General features: G+C 39.7%; 1 pseudogene; it reads right to left on the bottom strand.

The window, feature by feature from the left end:
* Positions 1-11,297, bottom strand: part of LOC120226521 — a 192,133-nt pseudogene extending 180,836 nt beyond the window's left edge.
* Positions 11,298-12,067: the final 770 nt, after the last annotated feature.

Genomic DNA, 12,067 nt, shown 5'->3' with positions numbered 1-12,067 from the left:
GAAGAAGAAGGGATTAAAAATTGATGACCATGTGCTTTTTTGTTTTTGTTTTTGGTCACTGGACATTTAAAATATTGTTGAAAAGATTCAAAGTAATTGTGAAGAATGGAAAAGGAAGTTATGCCAGGAAAGATATATTTCAGGAAACCACATTTGAGGAGCATTTCTTAGAGTTGTTAGCTTTCTATAAGTGTGTGGTTAGTATCCTGGCTCATAATGCTAACGTTGAGTGTGGCTTCTCATTAATGAATGTTCAGTGGACAAAAGCAAATTGGACATGACCACTGTAGAAGCTCTATTATGGGAACAGAGCCAAAAACAGCAAGACATTTTATCAGCAGATTCTACAGAACAAGTAACTGGCCAGGCAAGCCAAATCATCAGAGAAATATAATTCGAAAGAAGTATGCAATTTAGATACCCATCAGCTTTATCAGGTAAATGACAAGTAATTTTTAAGTATAATATATCCCAGGCAATATTTTTTAAATTGCAATCTACAATTCATGGGCAATTCAAAACAATTAAAATGTACCTAGGTATTACATATTTTTATTTGCTTAATCTGACAACTATAAGGATGGGTCAGTTGAAGGGTGACTCAGGGATCTGCTAAGCTATCTGATTTACTTAGAAGCCAATCTTTGGCATAAGCAGAACATGAGATGAAGAGGTAACCCCTAGAAACTAGAGGTAGCCTAATCCCACAACAAGAGGAATCTCATCATTAAAGATGGACTTACCGTCCCACCTCATAGCCTAACTCTAGAAAGATGCAAGTAGATAGTCAGTGCACTTGTTGTTGACATGTCTCAATACCTTGCAGACTTTTCTTAAAGTCACAATTTACATAAAAGTCATTTCTGGCTCTTGCTGACTGTAGACAGAGTGAACATTGAACTCTGGAAGATGCTTCCCTCGAAGACATTTCCTTTGAGTACCAAAGAGGAGTGCGTAATCCATCTGCCCAAGGCTCTTCCATCCCTGGGGGCAGTCGAAGACTCTGGGTTGCATTTTAAGTAAGAAATACTTAAGTATTTCTTAAGTAGCAGTGGTACTTCCATTAACATACTTCCAGTTAGAAGGTAAACTTCATCCATGTAAGTGTTCTCTAGTGTTTCTTTTCTTTCTAAAATGCTTCTCCTAATGTTCTCTCAAAAAAATTGCATTTCCATCCTTATTTTAATTGTACACCAAAAAGCAAGTTTCTGTGTCCTGGCATGAGTGTGGGGTTTAGCCAAATCCTAACAATGTTCTTCTGCTTGCAAGTTACCATTAGGAGAAGTGATAAGGAAAAGCAAGAATGGAAGCAGATGGGAGTCACAGCAGAAATAAGACAGCACTTCATGTATCAGAGTCCAACAATGGGATGGTCCATAAAGGAGGATGTATGGTGACACTAACCGGGAGCTTAGGAGATGACTTGGGGGCAACTCACCAACCTGAGTTGAACTTTAAAGGAGTGAAGAGTGAAATTCATGGCATACTGGTAGAAGGAAGGAAGGAAAGAAGGAAGGAAGGAAGGAAGGAAGGAAGGAAGGAAGGAAGGAAGGAAGGAAAGAAGGGAGGGAGGGAGGGAGGGAGGAAGGAAGGAAGGAAGGAAAAGAGAGAAAGGCAGCGGGCAGTCATTCTTTGGTGGAAAGAGCACTGGATTGATGTTCTTATACATTTATATTATGACAGATCTGAGTTCAATTATTTCCCAGAAAAAAATCATCCCCTTCAAATGTGTTTCGTCTTTTGAAAAGGAAGTGTGGGGGATGCCTTTTTCACAAAGTTGTGTGAAGATTAAAGGCTCAACGCCCTCAGTAAATGTTATGCATGTTTCCTTCCATTTACTCATGTCTCTATAAAGTCATTAAACCTACAAATATTTATTGAGCATCTACTTTTTGTCGGTCAATGAAAGACAAAACTACAAGCTACAAAATAAAATATATGTGCTTATTGGGGGGTCTTAGAGATTGCAATCTGGGAGACACATATTTGATGTAATGAAAAGCGAGCTCCAGAGAGACAAAGGAGGTTATGGTTTTTACAGAGGAACACAGAATTTACATCAGTTGTTTTGAATAAAATGTGATTGATGCTGGTATAACTACAGTTATACTAATCTCCGTGTGATTGGTTGCTAGGCCTGGTATTGGATGGAAAGCCCATTTATGTCCATTTCAACATATAGCCCATAGCTAACTAAAATGATGAAATGAAAGAGCTCTCTTCCAAAGAAACTCCAAGAAGAAATGACAGCTAATGAACTGCTCAAAACAGATATCAGCAGCATCACTGAACAAGATTTTAGAATAATAATGGTAAAATTAATAGCAGGGCTTGAAAAAAACATAGGGGACATCAAAGAAACTATGGCTACAGACAGAATGGAAAATAAAAATAGGCATGAAGAATTAAAAAATGCGATAAATGAGATCCATAATAAATTAGAGGCCTCCAATGCACGGATTGAAGAGGCAGAAAGGAGAATAAGTGATTTAGAAGACACCATTATAGAAAAACAAGAAGCTGACAAAAAAAGAGACAAACTGATCCAGGAACAGGAAAGAAGAATTCGAGAGCTCAGCGATACGGTCAAACGCAACAATATCCGTATCATAGGAATCCCAGAAGAGGAAGAGAGAGGGAAAGGTGCTGAAGGAGTCCTGGAACAAATTATAGCAGAGAACTTCCCCGACCTGGGGAAGGAAGTAAATGTGGAAGTACAAGAGGCTCAGAGGACTCCCCTCAGACGTAACCTGAATCGATCTTCTGCACGACATATCATAGTGAAAATGGCCAAATACAAGGACAAAGAGAGAATTTTGAAAGCAGCTAGGGAGAAAAGGGCCCTAACATACAAAGGGAAACCTATCAGAGTGGTGACAGACCTATCTACTGAAACTTGGCAGGCTAGAAAGGAATGGCAGGAAATCTTCAATGTGATGAACAGTAAAAATATGCAGCCAAGAATCCTCTATCCAGCAAGCCTGTCATTCAAAATAGAAGGAGAGATAAAAACCTTTCCAAATAAACAGAAATTGAAAGAATTTGTCACCACGAAGCCAGCCCTACAAGAAATCCTGAGGGGGATGCTCTGAAGGAAAGGTTGCAAGGAACAAAGATACCAGAGACACCACCACAAACATGAACCCTACAAAAGATACAAAGACTCTAAACCCACATATTTCAATAATAACACTGAATGTAAATGGGCTGAATGCTCCAATCAAAAGACATAGGGTAGCAGAATGGATTAAAAAACAAAATCCATCAATATGCTGTCTACAAGAAACTCATTTTAGACGGGAAGATACCTTCAGATTAAAAGTAAGGGGATGGAGAAATATATATCATGCTACAGGAAATCAAAAGAAAGCCGGAGTAGCGATACTTATATCAGACAAACTGGACTTTAAATTAAAGACAATCACAAGAGATGAAGAAGGGCACTACATAATAATTACAGGGTCCATCCATCAGGAAGAACTAACAATCATAAATGTCTACGCACCGAATATGGGAGCACCTAAATATCTAAAACAATTAATCACAAACAGAAACAAGCTTATAGATAAGAATGTGCTAATAGCAGGGAACTTTAATACTCTGCTTACAGCAATGGATAGGTCAAGCAGACAGAAAATCACTAAAGAAATAATGGACTTGAAAGACACATTGGACCAGATAGATCTGACGGATATATTTAGAACTTTACATCCTGAGGCCAGGGAATTTACTTTCTTCTCAAGTGCGCATGGCACATTCTCCAAGATAGATCACATACTGGGACATAAAGCAGCCCTCAATAAATATAAAAGAATAGAGATCATACCATGCACACTGTCAGATCATAATGCTTTGAAACTTGAAATCAATTACAGGAAGAAGTCTGGAAAACCTCCAAAAACATGGAGGTTAAAGAAAACCCTACTAAAGAATGAATGGGCCAATCAGGCAATTAGAGATGAAATTTAAAAATATATGGAAACAAATGAAAATGAAAACGCAACAATCCAAAATCTATGGGATGCAGCAAAGGCAGTCCTAAGAGGAAAGTACATTGCTCTCCAGGCCTATTTCAACATATAGCCCATATCCTGGCTTTTGATAGAGGTCAGCAAAAATGACAAGAATTTGAGACAGATGATGTGCATGAGCCCCACTTCTTCAATGCTTTCCCAGCTTCATTTTTTTAATGTTTAATTATTTTTAAGACAGAAAGAGACAGAGCACAAGCTGGGGAGGGGCAGAGAGAGAGGAAGACACAGAATCTGAAACAGGCTCCAGACTCTGAGCTGTCAGCACAGAGCCCCACGTGGGGCTTGAACCCACAGACCACGAGATCATGACCTGAGACAAAGTCGGATGCCCAATCGACTGAGCCACCCAGGTGCCCTCCCCCAAGCTCCATTTTAAATAACCCTCTTAGCAATGCCTATTCCATTTTATTCACTCATTTATCCTATGTGATGGCTCTTTTATATGTGTTAGACATACAATGAGGACCAAACTCCACTCCTTCTAAGCAGTAACCCCAAACCCATAATTGTCACCTTTTATGGCATTTATACTGGCAAATGAGACAGACATGAATTAGACTATGGACCTCAGAATATAACTGGGATGCTTGACATGAAGGGAGATTATGATGCTGTTCGAATATTAGAGGCTTCAGGTAAGATTTCCTTGAGGAAATTAAGACTGAGTGTAGATTTGTAGGATAAGGAGAATCTAGCTGTGTTAACAGGGACTAGCATGTGCAAAGTTGGGAAGGAGCAGGGGGCACCCTAGGAAAGGAAAAAGGCCACCAAGGATGAAGCATATTGGAGCACATAAAGAGAAGTGCAGTGAGTGAGTAAATGGATTGGGCTTATCTGAAAAGCTGAAGTAGCAGATATCAGAACACTCCGATCAGCCTTTGAATCCTGTGTGTACAACTTCATGCTCCACCACACTGATGCTTTGTGGACTGACTCAGTGCACAGCAATGGATTAGATTTTCCTTAATGGTCACTCAATTCAATTATTCATTGACCAAAGAGACCAGATCATAAACAATTATTTCAGTCTTCTTAATAACACATTAGCTTGATTACAGCAATAATTGCGAAAGATGACCCAGTTAATTTGTTTAGGGGAAAATGGGTTTTCCCATATATGTAGGACTTAATGTAACCTAATATGGTTTGGTTAGAATCTAGTTGGAAATGGAAAGATGTGTTCATGACAAGCTGGTTTAGGTTTTAAAATTATGTCTTTGTTTATGATCTTGTAGTACTGATCTCATATTGACCTGACATGACCTGATATATTATGCGTGGCTTCCAAGGTCCGAGGATATGTCCATATATCTGTCAGAGAACCCTCAGCAGCAGTACTAACCCTGAGTGTTTAACAGAACATGTTACAGTGTGAGAAGGCTATGATGGTTTCTACACTGTGTATCCCCAGAGATAGTGTGATAGATCAAGCCTGAGATTTGGAATCACTCAAACTAGGGTTTTGAATCTCATCTTGGCCATGAGCTTTGTGCCTTTGGACAAATGATTTAAGTTGTATGATGCCTTAGGTTCCTCATCTGTACAATGAGAATTGTGATTCCTATTTCTCAAGATTAGATGAGATCAAATACACAAGAGAAGATATCTAATACATATTTATTGCGTTATTGCTTTCCTTTGTGAGTTGAGCCAAGGATCTTGAATATGCACTGTGAGGAAGCAGATGATCCCCAATATCAGTTCCCATGTGCAGAAAAGAGCTCCTCAGGGAAAGACAACACAGTCCAAGGAAGAGAATGTCAAGTCAGGGACTCAAGGAGAGAGGACAACCTCTGGGCTCAAAGGATTATGTCACCCAGAGATGGGCACATATGTAGTGATTGCTATGATAGCCATTGGACCTGTCTGTGAAGGGGCTGGTGTGCTTGAGAATCAAGGAATAATTTAGGAATATATGTGGCTAAAGAGACCAATGTGCATAGAGCTGCCCTTTGCTCTGAACAAAACGCATGGCTCTGAATATTGCTGTTTCTTCAGCTCCAAAGACACTGGACTCAAAAGGGCCGAGGAGAACTGGTTTGCCAGGAATGGTGTGAAGTTATTCTTGGGCTAAAAAAGTCTACACAGGGGAACTGGCTGTCCTTACTGCCATCATTTGAGAAAGAAACAGAACTCACATCTTGAGGAGACCAGTTTCAGTTTTCCAAGATCCTACAGACTCCTCAGGCCGCCAGAGATTTCTGTCGGCGCTCGCTCGGAGGTGGCTGCAGTCTCTTGTTAAAATCATGATCCCATTAGCCGTGGAACTATTAATCTTCTTATAGGCTGTTAGACAGAAAACCACAGGCAGTGAAATAACAGCTGGTTGGGGGTGATGAAACTTTAAAAGGGCACAGTTGAGAGGCCTGGAGCGAAACCACACCAAAGCCCAGCCTTCAAGCAACACACCCGACTACTGTCCCCCATAGGCTGGCTGAAACTCGTCCGGAACTGGAAAGATCCACAAGGTGGGTGTGAGAAGCCTGAAATGCCCCGTTACTCATGTCACTCACTGCTTAAGCCGTGGAAGAGTCAGCCAAAAAATAAAATCTCTGAGTTCACAAAAATTCTGACCAGCTTACTGCACATTTCTCTCCCTTCACTTCCCACACTTAACCTTGTCAGTGACAGCACGGGCACTGGCGAATTGCCTGGTGAGATAAGTCTGGGTTCAGGTTGGAGAATTTCTTTTCTCTTAGGACTCCTGTTTGCTCTCAGAACAATTTTCTCTGTACCTAGCCTGGGCTTCAGCTTTATGCTGGAATAAACAGTTACATTATTTAAGCAGAATTTAGTCCTGTGACTCCCGGCACTTGAAATGAGGATCACAGTAGCCAATCGGGTCAGCCACAGGGAGATTATAGCTTGGAGGACAGGACCACTGCCAAATTTCTGAGCTCCCAATGGCTCCCAGTAGTCTCCAGGCTGGGATATGTAAGTTGGATTTGGGGCGGATGTAAAGTTACTCAGCTTTCTTCCAGGAGCCAGGCAGAATATCAGTGAGAAAGAGCAAATTCCAATATTCAGCTCCAAACTGTCCCCAGGAGGCCACAGAGTATAGGGGCAAGAGTATTCCTTGAGAAAGAGCCGGGAGAGACTAGCATCTTTGGTGCAGGCCAGCATTTTCCTAGGTGTGTGTGAGAGGCATGTGATGGTAACCACTCAAGAGTTACCATAACTGTTTTCAAGGGCTTTGCTTTCTCAGATATTTTCCTTTTATGATTTGCCAAGAGAAATCTCCTACATGAGGATCTGGAATGATTGGAAGCCTTCTACACTGTTGATAGGGCATGCACTTTACAAAAAGTCTGCTAGTTCCTCAAGAAGTTAAACATAGAGTAATATGACCCAGGCATTCTGCTCCTGGGTATATACTCAGGGGAGCTGAAAGCATAGCCAAAAAAACTTGTGTATGAGTGTTCCTAACAACATCATTCATAATAGCTCTAAAAGGAAAACAACCTGAGTGTCCATCAACAAATAATTGGGTAATCAAAATGTGCTATATCCATAAAATGGAATAGTATTCAGCTACAAAGAGGGGTGAAAGTACTGATACATGCTACAACATGGACGAAATTTGAAAACATGCTAAATGATGGAAACTAGATGCAAAAGCCTACATATTGTATGATTCGATTTAAATGAAATGTCTAAATGTAGCAAATACATTGAAAGCTGAAAGTAGATTAGTGGTTGCCTGGAATTGGGGTAGGCGGGGTAGGGAGTGACTGCTAATGAGTACGGAGCTTCTTTTTGGGTGATAAAATTGATCTAGAATTAGTGGTGATGATGGCACATACTAGAACCCACCAGACTGCATGCTTTAGAATGGTGAATTTTATAGTATGTGAATAATATCTCAATTAAAAAAAAGAAATTCTTGCCAAAATGAAGTGGCACTCTAGTAGGAATTTATAGCTAAGGGACAGATTCTGGATTTGTACATGGAGATTGACATGCTTATTTTGACTCTGGATGGACATATTTTGAGCATTTTATGATGTCTATAAGAGGTAGGTTTTTTAAAAAGGGTAAAAACATGATTCTCATACACATGTAAAATAAACCCATATCAGAGGCTTTATTTAATTCAAGAATTAATGAGGGCATGAATAAGATTAACAACAGGTTCAAAGGAGAATTCAAAGAATGAGAAATATATGGGCAGTAAGGGATAATGGAATGAAACTTCAAATAATTATAAACTGGTCTACCCACAAGGCAATAATCAATTGTGTTCTGCAGGACATAATTCATTTCCACTTCTATAGAAAAGAATCATTTGCACTGTCGATTTTCTCCAACTTACAAAAATTGTAAAATAGCTCAAATCAATGAAAAACAGAGGAAAAACCCCAGAAGAATGTGCTAGAGAGGAGACCCAGTAATCAAAACTTTTTGCCCATTTCCAAATTCATAATTTTTCATGTCTTGTCTTAGATATTGTAGGTGCTTTGAGGGTTGAATGGAAGAATGAATGAATACTATTGTTTTCATTATGAATATTTTGGGTCATATAATAAATAACAACCATATCAATCACCACCCATTTGATAAATATATATTTAGTAGCTCTATGTAGTTGGGGAAAGCTGGCGGGAAGCACAAAATGTATTGAATATGAAAGTGATTAGCTTCTTAATGAGAAGCACTGACAGTACAAGTATGAGTTCCAGAGAAGGAGAAATCACGGTGGGCTAGAATCATCTTTGAAAGGAGGTAGTACTTGAGGCCGAATCTTCAACACAAAAAAATTTGATAAACCGTCACTAAAGGCAACAGATGAGCCTATGTGTTTGGATTCAGGAAGATATCCAACCTGGACTGATTCCCAACTTTACTATTTGTATAATCTTGGACAAGTTACATAATCTTCCTGCACCTGAGTTTTCTCATTTTCAAAATGAGGCTAATAAATAGAACCTATCTCATGGATTTCTTGCGAGGATTAAACGAGATAGGCAATGCAAAGTGTTAACAAATAGCACCTTGCACACAGTAAACCCTCAGTAAACAATAGATATGTCCACCAAACTCTCCTGACGTCCATTCCTTGCCCTGTAGTAGTTCAAAGTTAACAGGGATGTAGTTGTGCATAGGGAAAGGCACTGATTTCTTAACATGTCTATAATGTGAAGGCCCCACCTGACACTTTTATATACAGCATCTCCTCTAATTCTTACAATGAACTTGTGAGTTAAATAGCATCATACCCTTCTTAGAGGTTAGGAAAAGCAAGCCCACTTCGGGGTGAGCATCAGGGTTTGACATATATATTCACTGGGCTCAGAGCAGGGATATATGTGCATGGTGCTGAGAGTATGCAAAGAAGGAATCTTTCCCTCTCAGGAGAAATAGCGTGGCAGGGGAGAGCAAAGAACATGCATGACAACAACCAGACACATAGAAAGACTAATCATACCTTTACATTAGATGGAAATGCACAAGAAGGGTGGGAGCCTGAGAATGGCATGTCAGGAGGAGCGTGTAGAAAACCTTTTAACTCCTGTCCACCTCGCCATTTTCCCTGGGTCAGCCTTGTTAAGCATTTCATGGTAGCTTAAGGTCCTTTTGTTCAAACATAACCCCAAAGAGATCAGTTAAAAATGGGCCCGTGATTGAGGCTGAAGCTGGGTGCAGACCTGCAAATTGTGAATGTCTTTGTGTACAGTAGTTTGTATAATATTTGCTAAGGGTTATTTGAATCTGATAAGCTCCTTTGTTGCTTATGAACAGACCATGCATGCTGAGAGTAACAATCTAGTTATCCAAACTGCTGGTATCCAAGATACTGCCTCTCAAGATTAATGTGTTTGCGTTATGAGTTTGCCTCTGAGTGAGAGACAGTGGTCCTAAATAAATTGCATTGAATCGCTGTAACAAACAATAAAAATAAATCAACTTCTTGTGTCAGTTCTAGACTAGGGTGATTTCCACTGTGGATAGAGCAAGGCCAGTCTTGTGCGCTAGAATTAAAACAAAGTAATTGTGTGGATCATGAAGAACCATGACAATCCTTCTTGGCTAACGAACTTACTTGTTGCCCTTCTGCACTGTCACCCACAATTGTCCTTTTTTATTATTCCTTCCTGCAGATGTTTATTTCGCACAGTGGCTTTCAACACGGCCCGGATGCATTCACCTAGTCCTGGGGGCTGCCCAGCCTGTGGCAGAGATGTCCCAAACAATGGGGTTGGCTCTAATTTAGTGATTAAAAAGTGACCTTGGAGCCACATTATTCAGGTTCAAATGCCAACTTCTAGACTTACTGTGCACCCTAGCAAAGTGCTTAACCATCTTGTGCTTCTATTTCATCGTTTGTAAATGAGGAAAATGTTGCAGACTTCTATTTTATTTTATTTTATTTATTTAGTTTAATTTTGTTTGGTTTGGTTCTATTTTATTTTGTCTTATTTCTATGAGGATAAAATGAGTTGTGCACATGGGTCTTTAATAATGCTGGTTATCATGATCTTCGCTATTACTATGTAGTATGATGGACAGGATCCTGGGTGTAGGGTCAAAATAGCTGGATCCAAATCTTAGTTCCACTGTTTGGAATTTCAGATCTATGAATTTGGCAAATGTTATTTGAACTCTGAAGTCTGTTTTCCACCCATAAAAGGCAGTGGCATCTATCTTGCAGGGTTTCTGAGAGACTTAAGCAGGAAAGCACATGGAGGCAGGGGTAAAACTACATAGTGGTCTAGGGCATATATATATATATACACACACATATATATGTAATATATACATATATATAATATGTAGTATATGTAATATATATTATATGTAATATTATGTAATAATATGTAATATTATATATGTATATAATATTATATATATTGTATATTATGTGTATATACATAATATATACATACATATTATGTACATATATATGTATATATAATATATACATATATGTAATATATATATTACATTATGGAGCTGCAATGACCTGGGCACAAATCTCCCCCAGGTATGTAGCCCCAGGTAAGGTATTGTTTTCCTTTCTGAATCTTAGATTTACTGTTTGTAAAATGGGAACAGCAATGCTATTTATTGCTACGGGGGTTAAATGGTTTAGCACAGTATCTGATCCATGTTCCATTGAGAAATCAATAAACAGTGAGCCATATCATTACTAAAACACTCAACCAATGCCTGGCTCACTGTGGGACACTCGGTGTGCACACTTTCTGCCTCCTCTCTCTCTTCCTCCACCTTCTCTTTAGGAGCAGCCTGCAGCTTCCTCTCCATGCACCTAGTGAGGATCTGCTGCTTAGCGTGGCCAGCATCCTCAGATCCCTTCTTCCAAATATAAGTTATCCACTCCCCCCAGAAAGAATTGGCTATAGATTCCAGAAAACAGAATCCCTGGACCTCTTGGGAGCGAAAGTCCAGAGCAAGGCAGGGAGATGTGTGCCATCGTGGGTCTGATCCGAGTGCCGGTTTCTTTCTGTGACTGCTGTTTCTCCTCCTGGCAAGACAGCAGACACTCTCAGCAAAAGCGTTTCTCCATGGCTTTGGTGACAGAAAGCCTACCAAATACTGACACAGATTATTATTTCAAAGGCCTCAGCTCATGAAAGTTACTAACTCTTCTCCTACTCCTACCAGCTCAGGGAACAATGCTTCACGCTTTTTGTAATGTTCTGTGCTTTCCAAAGGGTCTGTATGACAATAAAATTCTATGAGATAAGGTTGTTTCCTAGCATTAGATCAAGGGAGTGTGGGCAATAAGTCCCATTTACTGAGGTCAAGGATGTGTCAGACGCTTATGAAATAGAATTCATATCCCAGTTTTGCTGTTAAAAAGTTGGAGCACAGAGAGATTGATGGGCTTGCTCACCGTAACACAGATCCAGATCCAGAGATGACTGATAGTCATCCAAGGGTCTGTTTGATTTCCAAACCTTGAGGCTTAAACACAAATCACAGAAAGAATCAGGGCCTTGCCACAGGTGTATTAATACTAAAATTTGGCAGAGAGGAGTGATTTGAAGGCAAGTCTTGTTTTTCGCTTTCTT

The sequence above is a fragment of the Hyaena hyaena genome, unplaced genomic scaffold (assembly GCF_003009895.1).
Source record: "Hyaena hyaena isolate Hyena2069 unplaced genomic scaffold, ASM300989v1 scaffold_1728, whole genome shotgun sequence".
NCBI classification, from domain to species: Eukaryota; Metazoa; Chordata; class Mammalia; order Carnivora; family Hyaenidae; genus Hyaena; species Hyaena hyaena.
The sequence above is the reverse complement of the archived record's forward strand: the minus strand, read 5'-3'. Positions and strand labels throughout refer to the sequence as shown.